This window comes from Hemiscyllium ocellatum, chromosome 19 (assembly GCF_020745735.1).
Source record: "Hemiscyllium ocellatum isolate sHemOce1 chromosome 19, sHemOce1.pat.X.cur, whole genome shotgun sequence".
Classification (NCBI taxonomy): Eukaryota; Metazoa; Chordata; class Chondrichthyes; order Orectolobiformes; family Hemiscylliidae; genus Hemiscyllium; species Hemiscyllium ocellatum.
This window is the reverse complement of record NC_083419.1, coordinates 48,701,135-48,723,523: the sequence shown is the minus strand read 5'-3', so window position 1 is coordinate 48,723,523 and position 22,389 is coordinate 48,701,135. Positions and strand designations below refer to the sequence as shown.

The 22,389-nt window shown below is 38.6% G+C and overlaps 1 long non-coding RNA gene across 2 annotated transcripts in view; it reads left to right on the top strand.

Moving 5' to 3' along the window:
• Positions 1-5,895: 5,895 nt before the first annotated feature.
• LOC132824746 (uncharacterized) overlaps positions 5,896-22,389 on the top strand; it is a 65,217-nt gene continuing 48,723 nt past the window's right edge. For both annotated transcript variants that reach the window (XR_009645697.1, XR_009645698.1), the window contains exon 1: positions 5,896-6,055. This is a non-coding gene — a long non-coding RNA (uncharacterized LOC132824746). The remainder of the gene's footprint in view (positions 6,056-22,389) is intronic.

The following is a 22,389-nucleotide window of genomic DNA, read 5'->3' as shown; positions in this document are numbered from 1 at the left end:
AATTATGTCAAAATAATTTGTACTGCTTGAATCAAATCCAATCAAAACTGTTATGTATGTTCACTTTATTGTGAACTAAAGTAACTTATTGATTCATGTCAGGTCTTGTCTCACCAACTATTTGTTCAGCCTGCTTTCAGAGGGATTAAAGAGATGTTTGTGTTAAGGACATGAATATCAAATTGAGATTGTAAGAAGATGCTATTGATACATTCAGAGTTATATCATTGGTCGTTTTTGTAGAACAGAACTTGAGTATTGCTGAGAAAAAAAAAGACATTTGCTGAAGTTTTTTGTTTTGCATACATCAGAACAATTCACAAAACATGAATAAATTGTAAAAGTCAACATTTATACTATATGAGTGGAGTGCATTGGTGGTTGGCAATTAGACTCTGATTGATAGTTACATTGAGAAAGCAGTTAATGGTGATTGTCAACCAAACAGGTTGACTGATTTCTCAGGAAAATACTTTGACCAATGTGCAAGCAAATAACTGTCACCCATTTTGTTGAGTAGAACACAGTATGTGTTCCTAGTTATTCTGTCTGCAAATAACAGGGTGTTATGTATTAGTGTATGTAGTTTATAGTACATGTGCTACATGTGGGAATTGTGTAATACTATTTCTTTGTTAAAGTACACAGAAGGGCACCACACTGTTCGGCCAACTGACAATCCAAAATTACTTGTCCACGTAGATGTTCACACACTCAGGGTTATTCAGCAAATATTCTCCAACTGCAGAATCACACCTAAATGGTGGATACTATGTTACATGCATTGGAAATGTAGGCTGCTTTGGTATAGATTGTTTTTTGCTAGTTGAAAACTGTCGAAAGGATATGCTCATTTATATGATCAATCAATACTGGGATGTGCAACCTACATATCCAGCATCACACTGGCACCAAAATTCATATACCATATTGTTCATCTTGTGATAGACAGAATGTCTTTTTGGCTTGATGTTAGTGGCAGTTGTGACATAAATTGTTCTCCCTGCTCCTGGCTCATGATCAAACTGACACTTTTAATGTTTTCTTTCAATTTTCCTCCTCTTCAATTGACAAAGTTATGCCTTTTAATCTGTAAGTCTAAGTCCATGCAATGTGGATGCCCTATTGGATTTCCCATTTTCTCAAATTAATCTTGTCAGTAGAATCTGAAAGTGGCTGAACTACCCAAATGAAACAGTTGCAAGTTCTCTGGTAATACCAAAATTGGTATTCTGGCCAGTCTGTTTGACTCTACTTCTGCATTCCACTTAAATCAAAAATCAAGTAGATGAACCTTTGTCCAAAAGGAGTCACTTCACAGCTTATTTTCAAATAGAAGAAAACTTACTAATAAATGCAAAAAAGTAATTCATGATATGTCCTCCAATTCACGTTGGTCAGAATTACAATGATGCAGGATGGAAAATCCTGCACTTGCTTGAATTTATTGGATTCATGCCAACAGAGTCACAGTTCTGAATCCAAATATTGATGTTTAAAAGTAAGCTTTAGAGAGGATTTCAGTGCCGTATGTTATTTAATGTAGACAGCAACCCTTTATGTAATGCCTTTAAATAAAGAAAAATAACCCCACAACAACTCACAAAAGTGAGACAAGGCAAAATGAATGTCGAAACAAAGTATTAAAATGGAGATTACCATCTTTTGCAGAAAAACCTGGATTTTAAGGAAAGTATAATGGGAAGAAAGCAAACTGACAAAGCAAAATAAATTTGATCATTATTTATTTTGTGAACTATATTCAGAAGCTTTATTCACTTCCTTTGGGTTCAGGTTATGCCAGGATTTTTTTATGTGTATAGGAGGTTGGGCTGGGAATTCTAGATTATGAGTTTTTGGACAGAAAGCACCAGCCCCCAAAGTGAAGAGAAAAACATAGATAATAACCAAGAAGTGAAAGCTAAAGGAACAGTGATTTCTGTGATAGAAGTACAAGGTTTAAAAAACAGGTCATAATGAAATTTAAACAGTATGTATGGCAACCTGTACAGGTTGGCAAGGACAAGAGGTCATAGCTGAGTTGGAATTAGTGTGGAATTGGATACTGATTGGATGAGTATTGAGAGTGGAGGAGGGAAGGCCAACTTGAAGAGCAGTGTTTTAGTCAAATCCAGAGTTGTAATGACAAGAGTAAGGATTTCAGTAGTTAAGAGGCTGATGTGGGGCAAAGATGAATGATATTTACAAAAAGGAAGTAGATGGTCTTTGAGATTATTAATTTAGGTTACAGTCAAATAGTACATTGATACTGAAGCTGGAGACAATGGTTAGGGAAGATGAAAGTGAGGACTGCAGATGCTGAAGTTTATCAGAGCTGAAAAATGTGTTGCTGGAAAAGCGCGGCAGGTCAGGCAGCATCAAAGGAGTAGGAGAATCGACGTTTCGGGCATAAGCCCTTCTTCAAGAAAAGCCCTTTCCTGAAGAAGGGCTTATGCCCGAAACGTCGATTCTCCTACTCCATTGATGCTGCCTGACCTGCTGCGCTTTTCCAGCAACACATTTTTCAGCTAGGGAAGATGAAGTCAGTTGTAGAGATGACGTTTGTTGCTGATAAGGGTGGTGACTGGAAAAGCACAGCAGGTCAGACAGCATCTGAGGAGCAGAAGAATTGACATTTCAGCAAGGGCTTATGCCCTTGCTCTGCCTCGGATGCTGCCTGATCTGCTGTGCTTTTCCAGCAACACATTCTCGACTTCGATCTCCAGCATTTGCAGTCCTCACGTTTTCCTCTGTAAAGATGGTGACTACAATTGTTTAGTTTAACTGGAAGAAACCACATCTCATCCATGGTGTAAGATAAGTGGGGGAGGAAAAAGATTAGTAGTGAAGTTGGTAAACTGTGCATATTTAGCACTGACTCCATGCTTGCAGATGATGTTACCAAATGACAATTCACATAACTAAAAGCAGGCGGCTACAGATATGTGATGAGAAGATTCCAGAGGTAACAGTGCAGGCACAAGAAGCCATTGCTTACTATGTACTAAACTATGAACAGATAGGAAATTGATGATGCAAATGATGTGAGCTTCACTAAACTGAAAAACAGGAGAGCCAAGGGAGGAAACTGGTGTGGTCAGGAAGAACAAAGAGACATTATATACCATGTTAATAGGAATGTTGATTAGAATGAAGTTTCAGATCTGTAGCAAGGTCAAAAACCCACTGGAGTGATTTAAACATGGTGTTACACAAAAGATATAGTCAAAGATTTGGGAAGCAACAACACATTCAAGATCTTTAGTGACACACCAATTCAAGACTGTTTAAATGGCCAAAGTGATCCAGGGTTGTGTTTTGGAATGGGGAATGATGACTGTGGTTTTGAGACCTGAAAAGGTGAAGGACAATAACTGACAAGAGGGAGCTATTGACAATGTCAGCAGTAGAAAGGCTATGAAAGGGACTTTTGGTAATTAGCGATTTAATGGGAATTGGGTCAGGAAGTCAGTCTCAGATGAGATCAGATGTTAAAGCTGAGTAATGAAAGTAACTATGTCTGGATTAACAATCCAAAGGCATAAACTAATGGTTCAAAGAACATGTTCACTTCTAGCACTGCATCTTAGTACTGTATATAAATTCAGTGTAAGCTAAACCTTTGAAAATAAGCTGAAACTGTGATTAAGATGTTGTCAAGTTCAACACTCACTTTCAATCAAATTTTTGTTAGATGTTGCCTCGAGGAAACTTATCAATCTTTCTCAGTATTCTCCCAACTGCAAAAAGTTAATATAGAATATCAGTTTAAACAGTTGTGCCCTGTTTTATGTTTGATCGTGATGTAGCAGTTTGTTGCAACAGCCATGAATCAAATAAAATTAAAAACACATAATGTGTTAAATAAGTAAGTTATAAACCAGCTTCCAAAATGAAAACTTCAAAACTTTTAACTAACACTTACATTTTAACAGTTTTGGGTTCTGAATCAGTAATATGTTTGACAAACAAGCAAAAACAAAGTAGTAATATCAATAGTCTTATAAAACACTGAAACAATTGCTCCACACTATAGATTAAAGCTTGTCTAAAATTCTGACATTATATTTTAAAATATTTTTCAATAGAGCACTAAGTTATATTGACCAATAAATTAACTCGATCACATGTTGATGCAGATTTTTAAACTGAATCCTACTATGGGGAGTTTTGCATCATTATTTGTTAGCAATTCTAGATTTTACTACTCTCAATCTGATATATGATCAACAAGAGCAGCTCAAATTGCATTGATTATACTCAGACTTTGCTGTGACAAATACTGCATCTAACAAAGATAAAACAATTATTTAATAAAGACAATAACAATACTCAGTCAGTTTATGTTTACATCAAATTTGACCTGCATTAGGGTCAGTTGTGTAAGAAGATTTCAACAAACACACTCTGATAGATCTTGGTCAATGGGAACTTTCGATAGGTGAACAATCGATTTGAAGGACAAGGATATCTTTACAATACTGCAAATCTAATCTACCCACTGACAATAGCTCTTGTCAATCTACATTCATATATTAGTTCAAGTGGATTAGAGATTACCATAACCATAACTGCTCAGGATGTGGGATGGCAGGACAGGATGAAGGTAGTGAATGGGAACCGAGCAAATTCTAAATTAAAAGAACTTGTGCTTAAAATGCTCATAATTTGTGATTTCCGTTTGAATGATGTGGTTTATGAAAATAGTAACACACAATCTATTAACACAAGACATTATTGATTATCATTTCTACAAATAAAGAGATGAAATTTTATTTGAAAAGGCACTAAATGAAAATAAAATCGCAACTTCACTTCTTCAAAACCAAAACACAGTAGTGTAATTACACAATTATGGCAGTTTTAAAAGCTCAAAAGAAATCACAGATGGTATCAATACATTAATTTTCGAAACAATTGTCAGCATTATCTCCCCAGTCTTATTCTTCATAAGTATGGCACTACAATTTGTCACTTATCTCTGCGCAATTGTAACAAATATATTCACTTATTCAAACGTTAAGTTAGTAATTATGACTCCACACTCATCCTCAATTTAAATAGATGTTTCAAAATTCTAAAACAAAAGCCTCTCAGTCTTGACCAACTGATCACAGTGAATATTCTCACAATTGGCATAAACATGAAAAATTACTAATTTAAGATTGGCAGAATCGGGCGGGGGGTGAAAATAAAACCACCATGACAGATGAAGCTACTTTACAGAAAAATAAAGAAAAATTCAGCTTTTAAAAACTAGATGAAGCGCTATATCTTTCAAACTATGCAAAGATGATATCACCTTACCATTTGCAGAAATCACTAAAGATAATCAGGATTTAATTAAAGAAGTCCACGCAGTCCTCAGTGTTGTACTAGTTGATCATTACGTTGTTTATGTTTAACTTGGTATCACAAATAAAAGCAAAAAAGAGTACACCGACAGCTGCCGATTTCTCGCTACTTCTCAATACTTCATTCCCGCTAGATACAATGTGATTTTAAGTTTAATAATTAAGTAACAATACTAAATCATGATTTTTTTATCCCCTTTTCCGTGTAACTAAGTTTTCTTTCTTTTTTCCAAAGAGTGGTTTCATGCACATTTACACGTGTGCTTGTTTGTTTGAAAATTAAATTGGATAACACATCAGAGTTATTTTAATACGTTTTTCGCTATCTTGTGGTTAGAATAATTGTTAACTGCACCGGCACGAATTCATTTATTAGCTTAAACTGCTTTCGAGTTCGAGAGCGAATAAAGATTCGCTCTTTTAAAAGTGTTGATTTTCTTCTACGAAGAACGAAAATACAAAAGTTCAGCATCATTTTTTTTTGTAGAATCTACTAGCGATGTACTTGAACTAATAAAAAAAATCATAACTGTTGAAAATGGCGGCGGGAAGCAGCCTCAGGATCCATCAGAAAAAAAAAGTTTTTTAAAAAAATACTCATTTATGTCTGGCTCCAAAAAATATCTACTTTTGCTCTTGTCTGGAAAAGTGGGAAAAGTAAAGTGTTGATGCTGAGTGGTTCCTTCAGAAGTTACGCAACCGTAAGTTACTGATTCGTTTGAAATTGGATTTAATTCAATAAGATCATTTTTCCTTCCAAGTACAATCTATCAGTTTAAACTTGATATTCCTTTTCTCTGTCCTCAGTCAAAACTAGCGTTCAAGAAATTAGAAGTTTCGATATTCTTACAATAAACTGAATAACTTGCATATTTTTAAAATAACTAATCGCATAATTAAGTAAATTCCCAAAATGGGGATCGTTATCCTTTTCAGTATCCTACTTTTCAAATTTGTTTCAATCTCTCCATTTGCGCACAAACTACAACTAAAAGTTTTTTTTCAGATTTTATGTTAATTTATTTAAATCTACTGTCAAACTTGAACTTGACTTTTACTGGTTTTGGAGATGGGGAGGGGAGGAAAGATGTAAATTTACAGAGCGGTGAATTCGGTCAGATCTCCCAAGGAGCTGAGTCAAATGTGCCTTTTAGTTTTAATTTTTTGCACGGACGCTAGGATTTGAGAAATGCGGGGGAGGGGCTGTTCTTATTTTGCTCTAAGAGATATTCGGGTATACTCGGCGCCATTTTGTAACTGAAGAGCAGCTTCTTTCTGCCTTCTCCACTCACCTGGGAAACGGAAGCGGAAATGGACTCATCTGGCGCTGCTAACCAATAGGGTTCGGCAGCGTCAGCCAACGGGCCTGCGCGTGAGCCGCGGGTGCGGGGATTACGTAACTGCACATTTGAACAGGCACCTGTACAAAGATGTCCGAACATAATAAGTATTCCTATCACTGTGGTATCTTCCAGAAACACTGCAATTTACTTTCTCCGTATCAAACCCATATAATTAATATCTTGTATAGAAACCATAACTTTTTAAAAAGTGTGGTTTTAATTTAAAATACTCAGTTATACTTGTTTTTGTCATGCTCCATAAAGGGTATTCTGTATCAAACTACATCATTATATTATCAATTCACCAGACTATTCCACTTAAACCCGTTTTCTCAGATTGCTTGGTAATTCAAAACTTGAAGATCAATTCTGTTTCCTCATCCTAGTGCTGATGAGTGCCTCCTAAAAATGTTTAAATCCTGCTTTGTCCCTCCAATTTTGCATTTGCCCCTGTAATGCCTCCAATTTAGTACACTGAAATCTTCCACCTTTTGAGACTGTAGTCAAGAGTGTGGTGCTGGAAAAGCACAGGCACCATCCAAGAAGCAGGAGAATCGATGGTTCAGGCATTAGCCCTTCATCAGGATTCATCACCTTTTGAGATTGGTTTTAATGACATCTGCCACCCTGCATCCTACCAATCTGGCATATATTAGCATCCCATTTCTTATTAATTCTGTTTTCATCTCTTTCATGGTCAGGACGTGCAAACCAACTTAATAAACATCAAGCTGCTCTTGTTATTAACTGAAAACTTCAAACCGAACACTTCATAGCTATCATTACATTCTCACAAGCACCAGTCACTCACTCCAGTTCACCATCACTTATGTCCAAAACCACACCCTTTTCAAGCTAAACAAATGAACACCTGAATAGATATTTTCAAGTTTTCCTTCTGGATTTACTTTAAATAATTTGATATAGCCTTGAAGTTAAATAAAAATACTTTTAGCAATTTGTCTAAAGAGCAGTATTGAGTGTACAGCGCATGCTAAGACATTTGTTAAAATCTGCATTTGGCTAACAGTGGCATACCTATGAGCAAAAATATCCACTTCAGACTTCTCTTTTGGCCTTAAGTAAAATTTTTAAGCACTATAGTAAAAGAGAGAAAATAATAAGGACTGATTCGGGATAGTCAACATGGCTTTGTGCGTGGGAGATCATGTCTCTCAAACTTGAATGAATTTTTTGAAGAAGTAACAAAGATGATTAATGAGGGCAGAGCAGTAGATGTGATCTATATGGACTTCAGTAAGGCGTTCGACAAGGTTCCCCATGGGAGACTGATTAGCAAGGTTGGATCTCATGGAATACAGAGAGAACTAGCCATTTGGATACAGAACTGGCTCAAAGGCAGAAGACAGAGGGTGGTGGTGGAGGGTTGTTTTTCAGACTGGAGGCCTATGGCCAGTGGTGCTGGGCTCTCCGTTTTGTCATTTACAAAATTAATTTGGATGCGAGCATAAGAGGTACAGTTAGTAAATTTGCAGATGACACCAAAATTGGAGGTGTAGTGGACAGTGAAGAGGGTTACCTCAGATTACAACAGGATCTAGACCAGATGGGCCAATGGGCTGAGAAGTGGCAGATGGAGTTTAATTCAGATAAATGCACTGTGTTGCATTTTGGGAAAGCAAATCTTAGCAGGACTTAATGGTAAGGTCCTAGGGTGTGTTGCTGAACAAAGACCTTGGAGTGCAGGTTCATAGCTCCTTGAAAGTGGAATCACCGGTAGATAGGATAGTGAAGAAGACATTTGTATGCTTTCCTTTATTGGTCAGACAGGAGTGGGGAGGTCATGTTGTGGATGTACAGGGTATTGGTTAGGCCACTGTTGGAATATTGCGTGCAATTCTGGTCTCCCTCCTATTGGAAAGATGTTGTGAAACTTGAAAGGGTTCAGAAAAGACTTACAAGGATTTTGCCAGGGTTGGAGGATCTGAGCTACAGAGAGAGGCTGAACAGGCTGGGGCTGTTTTCCCTGGAGCATTGGAGGTTGAGGGGTGACCTTATAGAGGTTTACAAAATTATGAGGGGCATGCATAGGATAAATAGACAAAGTCTTTTCCTTGGGGTGGGGAGTCCAGAACTAGAGGGCATAGATTTAGTGTGAGAGGGGAAAGATATAAAAGAGGCCTAAGGGACAACTTTTTCACAGAGGGTGGTATGTGTATGGAATGAGCTGCCAGAGGAAGTGGTGGAGCTGGTACAATTGCAACATTTAAGAGGCATTTGGATGGGTATATGAATAGGAAGGATTTGGAAGGATATGGGCCGGGTGCTGGCAGATGGGACTAGATTTGGTTGGGATATCTGGTCGGCATGGACGGGTTGGACCGAAGGTTCTGTTTCCATGCTGTACATCACTATGACTCTAATATTCATGTTGATATGGGAAGGTGACCTATTATTTAAATGGGGGAGATTTTGGGGTGCTCCTGTACAAAGGGATCTGTGTGTCCTCATTCATGAGTCACAGAAAACTAGCTGATAATAAAGAAAAAATGGAATGTTGGTTTTTATAGCTAAAGGAATAGAATATAAAGGTAAGGAAGTAGTTACAACTATGCAAGGCATTGGTCAGACTGCATCTGGAGTATTGTGCATAATTTTCATTGAGTAAAAAGTGAGGTCTGCAGATGCTGGAGATCAGAGCTGAAAATGTGTTGCTGGTTAAAGTGCAGCAGGTCAGGCAGCATCCAAGGAACAGGAAATTCGACGTTTCGGGCAAAAGCCCTTCTTCAGGAAGGCTTTTGCCCGAAACGTCGAATTTCCTGTTCCTTGGATGCTGCCTGACCTGCTGCACTTTAACCAGCAACACATTTTCAGCTCATAATTTTCATCCCCTTATTTCAAAAAATGTCGTGTCATTGGAGGCAATTCAGAGGAGGTTCACTAGATAGATCCCAGGGATGAAGGGTTTGACATATGAAGAGAGATTGAACAGTTTAGGCCTACACTCTCTGGACTTGAGAAAAATGAGGGGAAATCAAATTATTGTTTTCAAGGTGATAATAGGTATGAATAAAATAGATGAAACAGATGCTTCCTCTTGTTGGGCATTCTAAGATGTAAGGTCATAGTCTTAGGATAAGGGATAGCAAATTTAAAACAATTGAGGAGAAACTACTTTGTCCAAAAGGTTGTGAATCTATGGAATTTGCTACCCCAAAGTGCAGTGGATGCTGGGACGGTGAGTAAATTTTAAGGATGAGTTCGACAATTTTTTAATTGATAATGGGTTGAAGGATTATGAAGAGAAGGCAGGAAAACGGGGGTGAGGAGCATATCAGCCATGATCGAATGGGGGAGCAGACTTCATGGGCTGAATAACCTAATTCTGCTCCCAAATGTTATGAACTTAAGATCCATTTTTTAACATTTCAGTGAGAAAAATGTATATAAAAGCCTTACCTTGGACATCAGAGATTCAATTACCAAGAAAAAACTGATGGGGAAGCTTTTCAAAAGGCATAGAGTGATTTTATGGAAACAATACTACAGCACCCATGATAGTGCAAAAGGAGGCTTGAACATAAAATAATGAAATATCAATTAGAATACAATTTGCTGGCATCACAGGAAAATATGCAGACAAATGTACACATTTCAATGTGAAAATTGCCAGAAGAAATGTTTACATTTAATTTCCAATAGAATATATGTCCCATGTGATTTGCAATATCTATTATGTATTGGAAATCAGTATAGATGTGTGCACATCTATGACTTTTTTTTTCATTGAGTATACAAATTTATTTTGGAAACAACCTATGTAAACAAATCATAATATGGTTATATTTAGCAGTACAATAGTGTCTCAGTTTGTTGCTCAGCCTGTACCACAAAAACCCCCATGTTGCACTTTTACTTCCTGGCTGTGAAGGTGCTGATGCAACTCTAGTGGTAAGAGAGTATAATTATAATGTGATAAAATTGCAAAGGTAGCTTTTGATAATGGATGTAAATGGGACTTTGTTTTGTAAAAAAGAAAGTTGAAGGAGATTTTAATATTATGTATTGTTGTATCTGGTATGTGTCATCATTCTGTGATAATTTACACTAGATGGAAAGGAGTCTTAAATAGGGAAAGAAACCTGAACTCTTCTGATCTGGAAACATGTGCCCAGACTACCCAATATTATTGTTTACATCTATATTACATGTAGTCTATATTCAGTAGAATACTCAGTTTTAAGAATACCATACAATGTTACATTGCTGGAAATGAGCAGATATTCTACTTGAATCTGCTTGAGTTCTTTTTGTGTAATCATTGAGTGGTATTCATTATAACAAATGCATCTCCTTATATAGTATGTTCACTTATCTACAAGGTGTAAATGAATTCACTGTTTGTAACAGCAGACAATGGATGAATCCTTAGAATTCCACTTGCACTATTCAAAAGATAGAATCTCAGATAAAATATTCAATAAATGTACCCTATAAAAAATCAACATGCAAGCTGTACAGCAGATACAAACATACAAATTTGGAGCAGAAGTAGGTGGTGTGATCCCTTGAGCATGCTCCATCCTTCAACAAAATCAAAGCTGATCTCTGTTTTAAATTTTACGTTCCCATCTACCCTAACTTCTCTTGCAAAATAGGACTCTATCTACTTTTCACCTTTTTAAAAATATGAATGACCCTGCCCAAACCACCTTCCATGAAACCATTTCTCTTTATCTCCAAAAATACTACACCTTTACTCTCTTCATCTAAGTAATTGATATAAAATGGAAGGAGCTGAAGCCCCTGGACTGTGGCAATCCACTTAACATATTCTGCTAATCATATACATAGTGTTTTCGACCAGCCTTCCAATCTTCTACCTATGCTACTGTGTTATCCTCTACATTATATATTTCTCCTTAGTGCAATCATCTTTTATATGGCAGCTTGTCAAATGCCTTCTGAAAATTCAAGTACAGTGTGTCTACAATAGTTGTAACTGGATGTTGTTTTGATAAACAATATTAACAGATATTAGATTATCTAAATGCAAATATGCACAGTTTACATAATAACAGACACAATGCACCAATCAAATACTCACAACAACCAGACATGAACATACATATATTCTATATTATATTTGCCACCATATTGCATTAGCAATGTAGAGAATTTGTCATGAAGAGTAAGGTGTTGAAAGTTGTTAATTGTAGTAATCTTGCATCTGAATCATAAGATGATGGGTCCAGCTCAAATTGAAAGACTTCAACACTTAATTGGCTGATACTAAGGTAGGAGAAAGTGAGCACTGCGATGAAAGAGTGCCGCACTGTTGGAGGTGTCATCTCTCTGAGATATTAATCTAGGGCTGTTGGTTCTTTCAGATGGACATAAATGATCCCGGGACACTATTAGAAGAACATTGACTAAGGATTACATGATATTGTAATGTCACTAAAACAGATTAGCTGATAATTTTATTAATTGTGTTTGGGGCATTGCTTTGAAAATTGGATACTGTATTTCTCTTCAGTTGAAGAGCAGCTGATTTCAAAAGTACATTATTGGCTGTCATTCCTGGAATGATGAAAGGTGATAGTTTTTTTCTATAGTCAATTGTAAATATATACACAAAAATGACTTGTACTATAATGATGAGTATGATTGTGTCTCTACAAGCAAAAACTGCATGCTCTTTTATCTGTACAAGTGATTTACTGATTAATTATCAGAAGTAAATGAAACCATTGATACAATTCTATGTACACATGACATTGCAGACAAATTTGCGGAAGGTTGAATTCCACAGCCAATTTATACAAAATGCAGTGCATGCAAATATTCTGACACAGAATTATGCAAGAACAAATTCAACTATGGAGGAAAATCCTACTGACACGTGTTTACTGGAAGAATCTACACACTGTATTTCATGCAGATCTACAAAAGCTCTGCTGTACAGATAAATACATACGCCTTACATTGTATAGACATGACAAGAATATACATTTTACGTGCCGTTGTATGCACACAGGATTGCAGGCACATCTATTCATGGACATATATGCGCATCTTTCTACAAACACTTTGCTATACAGGCAAATACACAGACATTAATTATTGCAAAGAAATGTATACTCACGGGCCAAATGTAATATATGCAGATAGATCACAGACTCTGAACTGCATAAGAAAATCTTTATAACACAGGGATGTGCACATACATTCGAGCATGCATCAAAAGCAGCTCGCACACTAAAGTGGAATGCACTAATTCCAATACGCAGGCACCCTGGTCCACCATGGAACAAGTTACGATATACATCTAACAAAGTTTTTTTTTGTTTCTGAAAATCTTATTTTTCCCTGAAATTCAAATAATACCCGTTTAGTTGTGGAGAATATCAACCTTGTAATATTTGATTCAGCAGTGTAGCTGTTCCGTGCTGCATTTATACTGCAGCAACTAGTCTTATATCTGGGTACGCATGCTCAGGGCTCCTCTCCCAGTTGGTAACATTTTAAATGTTTGGATTAATACCAGCGGCAGTATCCGCTGTATCGAAAATTCAAAAAGCAGCATCATTCGGGCGAACCCCTTTTATTTTGATTTTCCACCATTTAAATTGAACATTAAGAAGCACATTTCATTTTATTCTATAAATGACAAACATATTCTCCAGTCAACGTTATGGGTTAGAGATCGATCTGGGATATTGCTGGATTACTTAAATCATTGTTCAATGGCAGTCCCAGAATTGTGAAATAATTAACTTTTTTTACATAAAATGTAAGCAATCTGCGAACGACCATCAGAGAAATCTAATAGCAGGCGATAGTCCGGAAATTGGGACGTCAATTCAGTCTCGTTCTGCTGCTTGTCGACCGAGCCCGACAGTGACAAGGAGTTTCATTTCACTGCGTTTCTCTCCGCAATCCAAAATCCGCTTCTCACAGTCCGCAGTTCTTTTAATTAGTGTGTAATATTAAGTGTACGTTCTTGGGATGTTAATTGCAATTGTGCACATCTTGGTGGATGTATCAGGAATTTCAGCGACAGTGCACGGAGGTAGATGTTACAGTACAGGGAACGCTGGCAGTAATTATGTAACCCCCCCCCCCCCCCCCCGGCAGTAAAGGAGAACATTGCTGAATCGAGACAACTTCATTTGTGTGTTCCGCAAAACATGCGGAAATCTTTGCGGCGTTAGAATCGGAGTCCGAAGTTGGGCGAATCTGAAACTTGTTCCCGTCAGTGTGAAGTGCTCCAGGTCACAACCGCGGGAGGGAGGACACCGGGACAAACAAATCCCCATATCAGTGTCTCAGCCGCGGCTGTAAAACCCAACCCAGTACGGCGATCCCGCCTGCTTCTGCTCCTCTACTACACCCTCAACACAAGCACTAAAATAGCTTGGTTTCGATATTTTTACAGGATCATTCCTCAGCGTTGTCCTGACTTATAAGGGCAGGGGGTATTCGGCTGTGGAGCTGTGTAGCAATATTTAGTGATATTTTGCTATCCCGGTATTTGGAGGATAAAGTTAAAAATCCCACAACACCAGGTTATAGTCCAACAGGTTTCATTGGAAGCACTAGCTTTCAGACCGCTGCTCCTTCATCAGGTGATAAGGAGCGTCGCTTCGAAAGCTAGTGTGCTTCCAATGAAACCTGTTGGACTATAACCTGGTGTTGTGTGATTTTTAACTTTATACACCCCAGTCCAACACCGGCATCTTCAAATCATGACTACTACGGGGAATAAAACATTGACTGGAACTTTGAAAGGTGATGTCTTTCTTTGCCCAGAATCCAGGTCAATGTTTTTTTTAAATTTCACATCTAAAACAAGCCCATTGTTTTGAATTAAACCCGAGGTTACTTTGTATTTGTAATTGAGTGCCCCTATAAAAAGGTAATTTCTAAAGTTGCAGCGTGGTGTCTAAAAGGGAGTGAAGGAAGGAGGGAACACTATGGATTACACCCTCAGATGTGGGAATCAAATGATGATCTTGAGTCTGACTCCTTCTGTTGTGTTCGATGGGATTTCCTGAATCTAACCCCCTCCCCACCCTCCCACCCCAAAAGGGATCGAACCCAGCACTTCCCTACCCAGGGAAGGGCACCGGCTCAGACCCACTGCCCAGCTGGCGCTTACTGCTCTTTCTCATGAAGTCTTGGGGGAATTCTCCCGGACTATTGACATGCACATTCAAAAACGAACTATAAACAAATACTCATTATTCACTTCTCAAGAATTAAAACGCCTTATGACTGATTTATGTTTTCATATTTAACGGGCGGGAGATAAATTGCTGTTCAAGCTGAGGGAAAACGGAGAACTGAATGCAGAATTCCAGTTTGTATTCCTTTAGTACTTTCAACTGAATTTAAATTGTGTGGGTTTTTTTGTCAAACAGTTGTGAAGTGATCCACAAATCTGAGACGCTACTGATTTATTTTGCAATTCGATTTTCTTGCAACAAATCATCGCCTGAGCGGACTGGGAGTGGTCACTGCTCCCGGGAAGGTGCACAAAACCCTGTCAACAAACCAACAGATCGGCTTTGATCCCGAGCTGCAGTGGTGGTACTGATAATGGGGATTTATTAAAAATAAAAACAAGATCTCAGTTTGTATCGAAAAGGGGTTGGACATTAAGGGTTTATATTAACCGTCTCACAGCCTCTGAATTGTCTTCAAATTTACGCTTAGAAAATTTGGCTTTAAACGATTGCCATTTCATTCAGTTTCTTTTCTTAAAAAGGCAGTTTTTTTTAAAGCTTGGATCTTAGTACAATTTGGATCAGCATCACATTTTTCAACTCTGGTCTCCAGCATCTGCAGTCCTCACTTTCTCCTCGTACAATTTAGATCGTCAATCATTCATTTTATCTGCAGGAACTGTTTTACCAGAACGTTGTTTAGTATCACTCAGAGCAGGGAAGCAACCTAAATTTCATTGACATTTTGCAAAATGGAATAGGCTTTGTTAATGTGCAGTGTCATTGTACAGCTCTTTCTGATGCAGCTATAACCTTGCTGCATTTCGACTGTCCAATCTAGAAGATCATGGATTAGTGAGTAAACTCCAACGTCGCTCAACAAGCTCTCAATGGTTTCCAGCTAATATTGAAATACCCTATTGTCATGATATCTGTTATTCCCTGTTATTAGAAATTGCAACTCTTCAGTCACATTGTGAGATATTTTAACGTGTGTGTCCTAAATCCCAGCCTTTTGGTTAGCAGAGATAGGAAACTGTCTTTTTAAAACATTATCCTCTAATGTATCCTCCAAATTAAGAGTGAAATTTCAAATTAGTGAACTAAACCTTCAGTACATGAATGGACCAATGTAATTTCTGTGCCTTACGTTCAAGCATTGCAACACATTTCATTGATGTGAAATTTAAATCTTAACTTTATACTGTACAAGCTACAAGGCTGCAACAGGTACAAAACTGGAGCTGGCTGGAACCACTGAGTACAGAGTGAAACAGAATAGGATGCAGACATTTTGCCCGTTTTGCTCGGAAGAAGCAATTCAGCCCTAGGAAATGACTGCATTGACAAGTATTAATCAGAGAATGCACTGATCATCTTGTGATGATACCATGTGGAAACATGCAGGGCTGACTGATTGTGCAAATCAGATTAGCAATCAAGGAGTGTAATTTATCCTGTAAATACATTGAAAAGATATAATACTGCAGCTGTTACAATAAGAAGCTTTTGCTGCAAACAGGTCAGTCTGTGCTTGTTGCCAAAGAAAACTATCTGGGAAAACTACGTTCAATAAATTTGTAAAGTTATTTTCACACATTTTGATCTGGTAATGTCCTGCAGCTTAGAAGATTCTTTTCTCTGCTTCAGCAGAATAGTTGCAACTAAAAGCCTAACGTCAGTCTGTTTATTTTTTTGAAAAGTAAAACAGAACTGCTGGTACTGGAAATCAGAAACAAAATTAGAAATTGCTGGTAAAACTCAGCAGGTCTGGCAGCATGTGCGGAGAGAATGCGGAGTTAGGTTTTGGGTCCAGTGATCCTTCAGAACTGTTTCATTTTTGATTCACTTGAAATTTTTTTTATTGATGTCACTTCACTGTGTCATGTAAAAAAAATTGCATTTAATGTTTAAACAATTACATAATTTTAACAGAAATGTAATTATTTGTCATTTTATTAACTGGCTAATGGCTTTAAAGTGGCAAATATTGCAGCATTTTATTCGTGTACAACAAATTGGATAGTGAGGGCATATATATATTTGTGGGTCATTATTGCAATTGTTTGTGTGAGTTAAGGCAGAAATAAATCATGACAAATATTAACCTAGTTATAAAAAAATGCAGTTCAATTTTTAAAAAATCAAAAACTTTTTTCACCCCCTAAACAGAGCTGGGAAAGATTGGAATTGAATTATTTGAAGCAGTTATTGAGAGGTACAAGAAGAAAGAAAATTAGAAAATCTTAAAGGCTTCATTATTCTACATGTCATTATGTTTGTAGCGTACAATGCAAAACAGCAAATCTATATGGCTGCAAATTCCTATATTTCACATTGACTAGAGAAACAACTTGGTGCATGAATACTTGTACACATATGCCAAGACCCACTTATGGATATCTAGATAGAAACATAGGCATAAGAGTAAGCCATTTAGTCCCTTTAGCCTGTTCTGTCATTTTATTAGATTGTAACTTGAGTGCACCTTGACTCTACATGTTTTGTTCCATATCACTTGATTCCTTTGTCCAGCTAAAATCATCAATCCTAAATTGGCAAATTTTCATTTATCCTTTTCAGAACATATTTTTATCATCCTAAGAAATGATCAGATTTTGCATTTTGGAAATAGGCCAATACAACAGTTGGCTCTCTGCCTTACTAAACATAAAGTTTTTAAAAAATCATTTAAACTTCAAAATGTTTTAAATCTCTTATGATTCACCATGTGTCTGAGATGGACAAACCAGAAAATGACCGGTTTGGTTTGGATTGAGTTAACTGATTCCAACCAATGTAGAGCTGTTGTTGGCCTCAGTGACCTTGAACTAAAAATGGAATTTCTTTGGCCAATGATATTTGCTTTTGATAGCAATCCCAGCTGTGTGGGTTTGTGAAGTCAAATGAGGACAGGATCTTGTTCAGCTGTGATGCTCTTTGGGCTGAATAGTTTGTTAAAAGTCATTGTCAAAGGGTCATATATAGACACTGGTCAGATGGCACCACAGGCTATGATTTGAAGTCCAGAAAGTAATCTTTAGCAGATAGCAACAGGAACGTAAAGAAACAGCATTATACTACCTTGTGGAGACCAGTTGCCAAAGTGCACTTCAGGTGACTTTAAACCTAAATAACATGACACAACCTGTATCAAAGGAATGCAGTAATCACTTCACCACATGTAATAGCTGTCCTATACTACCAGTATTGAATAAGAACTATAACGACACTTTATCACATGGTAACCAGGTGCTAACTATATATTATTTTGATATAAACCAGAAAGTGCTGGAGAAACACAGCAGCTCTAACTAAGTTCTGACAGAGGGTCACTGGATTTAAAATGTTAACTCTGGTTTTCTCTCTCTAGATGCTGCCTGACTTGCTGAGTTTCTCCAGCACTTTGTTTTGTTTCACATCCTCAGCATTCACAGTTCTTTCTTTTATAGAGTCATAGAGATGTACAGCATGGAAACATGTTATTGATTTGGTGGTGTTTTTATTAGGAAAGCATTTATTTGATAGAATTTTCATCAGGTTAGAAGATATTCTGGCAGATAGCAAACTTATGGTACATATTGTGTATTGATTCACAATCATCCCCAAATTATGCAGACATTCCTGTAAAATCGTGCTTTACAAGCTGCTATAAAAATCAGAAAGAATAATAAGGTATTGAAAATTAATTGGAACTGTGCCTAATTAAATTGTAAAATGTATGCCTCCTCATCCAATATGTGGCTGGGTGGTGCACACATTTTCTACCAAACATATTGGAAAATGTTTCAGTATTGACATGCAGGACCTAACTACGAAACAGGCAAATGGTAAGTAACGCAGGATGGAGGTTGGGGTAGTAAACTGCATTAGATCGCCATTTCAAAATTAAATCCATGGAACATAGCTTATGCTTTGCCTAGTCAGTGAAATAATGCCAATACATGGCCTAATGAGCAGCCTAAAGCAGTCATTGAAGGATTTGACAAAAAAGAAATATGAAAATGATACTTACTTGACAAGGAGCCCACCTGCACTGTAGTCCTGAAGAATAGTTTAAACCCTTCCTGACTGAGTCTGTACATGGATGATCTCTCGCTGATAGATATTAAACCATCAAACAAAGTGTACTGTGTTCAAAATACTTTTAAAAATCATTAAATTTGTGAATTTATTTATTTTCTAGGTTTGATTGAAAAGTTGATATATTTTATCAGTGAGAATAGTTTAAAAAAAATTAATTTTACAAGAAAGTAAAGGAAATCTGATTCAAGAGTGTGGTGCTGGAAATGTACAGCAGGTCAGGCAGCATCCGAGGAGCAGGAGAATCGACACTTCGGGCATAAGCCCTTCATCAGGGATGAGGCTGGTGGGGTGGGGGGAGCTGAGAAATAAATGGGAGGGGGGTGAGATTGGGGGAAAGTAGCTGAGAGTGCGATAGGTAGATGAAGGTGAGGGAGAAGGTGATAGGTTGGAGAGAAGGGTGGAGCGGACAGATGGGAAAGATGATGGATAGGTCAGGAGAGCGGTGCTGAGTTGGGGGCTTGGGACTGGGATAATGTGGGGGGAAGGGAAAATGAGGAAACTGTTGAAATCCACATTGATCCCGCGTGATTGTAGGGTCCCAAGGCGGAATATGATGCATTCTTCCTCCAGGTGTTGAGTGGTAAGGGTTTGGCGATGGCCAAACGAAATCTGAATGCCTAGTCAACAAATATCTATTGATGGTGAGTTAGTATCCCAAATTCCAATATGTACTTCATTCTAATTTTAAGACATACTGGATGAACAAAACAGTTCTACGTTGAGCTAGATGTTCCTAAACAAAGGAAACCCAGATGTGAATTTATACAGTACAGAAAAAAACTTGTGATAAAATTAACACCACTTTTGCAATGGTTTAGAAATTATCTTTAGTTAGGCATAAATTTTTTGCACAAAGTTGATGTGTTAATTTTTATAGTTTCTTAAAATCACTTTTTTTAAATCTCACTAAATTATGCCTGTGCATCTCTTCCATATTCACACTGAAACAATATGTGATGTGGTAAAAATACTTAATCTCTTTCTCTGTTCAACAATGTACAAGGCGTGGGGGTGTAAATTGTTTGTTGTTACTAACCTCCTCTCTTGTCCATAACAGATGTATCTCTTAAAAATATGTTGTGGTGAAATTCACCAAACCCTGTTTGTGAAGTCCAATTTAAAATGACCTGCAGCAATGTTTTTGGGATTAAAGCAAAGTAGTGTTGATTTACAGCATTCAAAACTCAGGGGCATTGTTCAAAACACATTTTGAAAAGAGAAGAACAAATTGCTTCCAATCAAGTAAGTAGATCAGAATTAGTTCACTTAAACAGTCCAGTAAGTCATTGTCCAGTTGAGGTTCTTTCAGTTGGCTGTGCACAGGTGTCACTCTCCCAGGAGCCAAGGGACAATTGAATTGATGTTCACGGTGAAGTAGTTGTCAGCTGGGAAGTTATTCGCTTCTCAAGCAAATGCAGATTTATTTTCAAAAGTCAATAAGATCAGAGACAGGTGTTTAGCTGAGCCTTAAATTATTCACTGTACTGGTATGGCAAACAGACTGAGGGAAAAAAGACAAAAACAGAAATTGGTGGTGAAACTCAGTAGGTCTAGCAGCATCTGTGGGGAAAACGCAGAGTTCATGTTTCAAGTCTGGTAACTCTTCATCAGCACTGTGTTACTTCAGATCTTGAGCATCGGCAGTACTTTATTTTGCATTACAGAACAAGAGACAAAGATTTATACAGGTGAAGGTGATCTTAAACAAACCAGCAGTTTCAGCTGATGTGATGGATTTTATGTTCAATTTACAACTGTCTGTCTGTCTCTCTCCCTCTCTCTGCACTCTCTCCCTCTCTCTGCTCGCGCTCTCTGTCTCTGTTCTCTCTCTCTCTGCACTCTTTCTCTCTCTGCACTCTTTCTCTCTCTGCTCTCTCACTCTCTCTGTCCGCTCTCACTCTCTCTGTCCGCTCTCACTCTCTCTGCTCTTTCTCTTTCTCTCACTCTTTCTCTCTCTCACTCTCACTCTCACTCTCTCTGCTCCCCCACTCTCTCTGCTCCCTTTCTGTGTGTTTCTCTCAGTGTTTTTCTCTCTGTGTTTCTCTCTCTCTATGCTCTTTCTCTCCACACACACTCTCTCCTCACTCTCTGCTCTCTCTCTCTGTGCTGTTGCTCTCTCTCTCCACTCTCTGCTCACTCTGCGTTCTCTCTGCTCTCTCCATGCTTTCCACACTCTGTCTCCACAATCTCTCTCTCTGCGCTCTGCTCTCTCTCTCTTTGCTCACTCTCTCTGCTCTCTTGCTCTTGCTGTCTCTCTGCTCCCTCTGTGTTCTCATTCTGCTCTCTATGCTTGCTCTCTCTCTCTCTGCTCACACTCTCTCTCCATGCTCTCTTAGCACACTCTCTTTCTGCTCCCTCTCTCTCACCCCCCTCTCTCTCCCCCCCTTCTTCCGCCCCTTACCCCCCCTTTCTTCCCCCCCCCCCCTCTCTTGTAACCCTCTTGAGATAAGTGACAACATTGCATTCGCTTTCTTAATCACGGACTCAACCTGCATGTTTACCTTTAGAGAATCCTCGACTAGCACTCCCAGATCCCTTTGTACTTTGGCTTTACAAATTTTCTCACCATTTAGAAAGTAGTCCATGCTTTTATTCTTTTTCCCAAAGTGCAAGACCTCGCATTTGCTCACGTTGAATTCCATCAGCCATTTCCTGGACCACTCTCCCAAATTGTCTAGATCCTTCTGCAGCCTCCCCACTTCCTCAGTACTACCTGCCTGCCCACCTAACTTCGTATCATCGGCAAACTTCACTAGAATGCCCCCAGTCCCTTCATCCAGATCATTAATATATAATGTGAACAGCTGCGGCCCCAACACTGCACCCTGCGAGACACCGCTTGTCACCGGCTGCCATTCCGAAAAAGAACCTTTTATCCCAACTCTCTGCCTTCTGTCAGACAGCCAATCCTCAATCCATACCAGTAGCTCACCTCGAACACCATGGGCCCTAACCTTGCTCAGCAGCCTCTCGTGTGGCAGCTTATCAAAGGCCTTTTGGAAGTCTAGATAGACCACATCCACTCGCTCTGCTCTCTCTCGCTCTGCTCTCTCTCGCTCTGCTCTGCTCTCGCTCTGCTCTGCTCTCTCTCTCTCCCTCTCCGCTCTCTCTCTCCTTCCCTGCTCTTCCTCTCTCTCTCTCCCCAGCACTCTCTCTCTCCCCCGCGCTCTCTCTCCCTCCCCGCGCTCTCCACGCTCTCTCTCTCTCTCTCCCCGCGCACTCCCTCCCCGCTCTCTCTATCTCTCTCTCTCTCCCCCTCCCCGCTCTTCCTCTCTCTCTCCCTCCCCACTCTTCCTCTCTCTCTCCCCCGCACACTCTCTCTCCCCACGCGCGCGCTCTCTCTCTCTCTCCATGCTTTCTCTCTCTCCCCACGCACTCTCTAACTCCCCATGCGCGCTCTCTCTCTCCCCACTC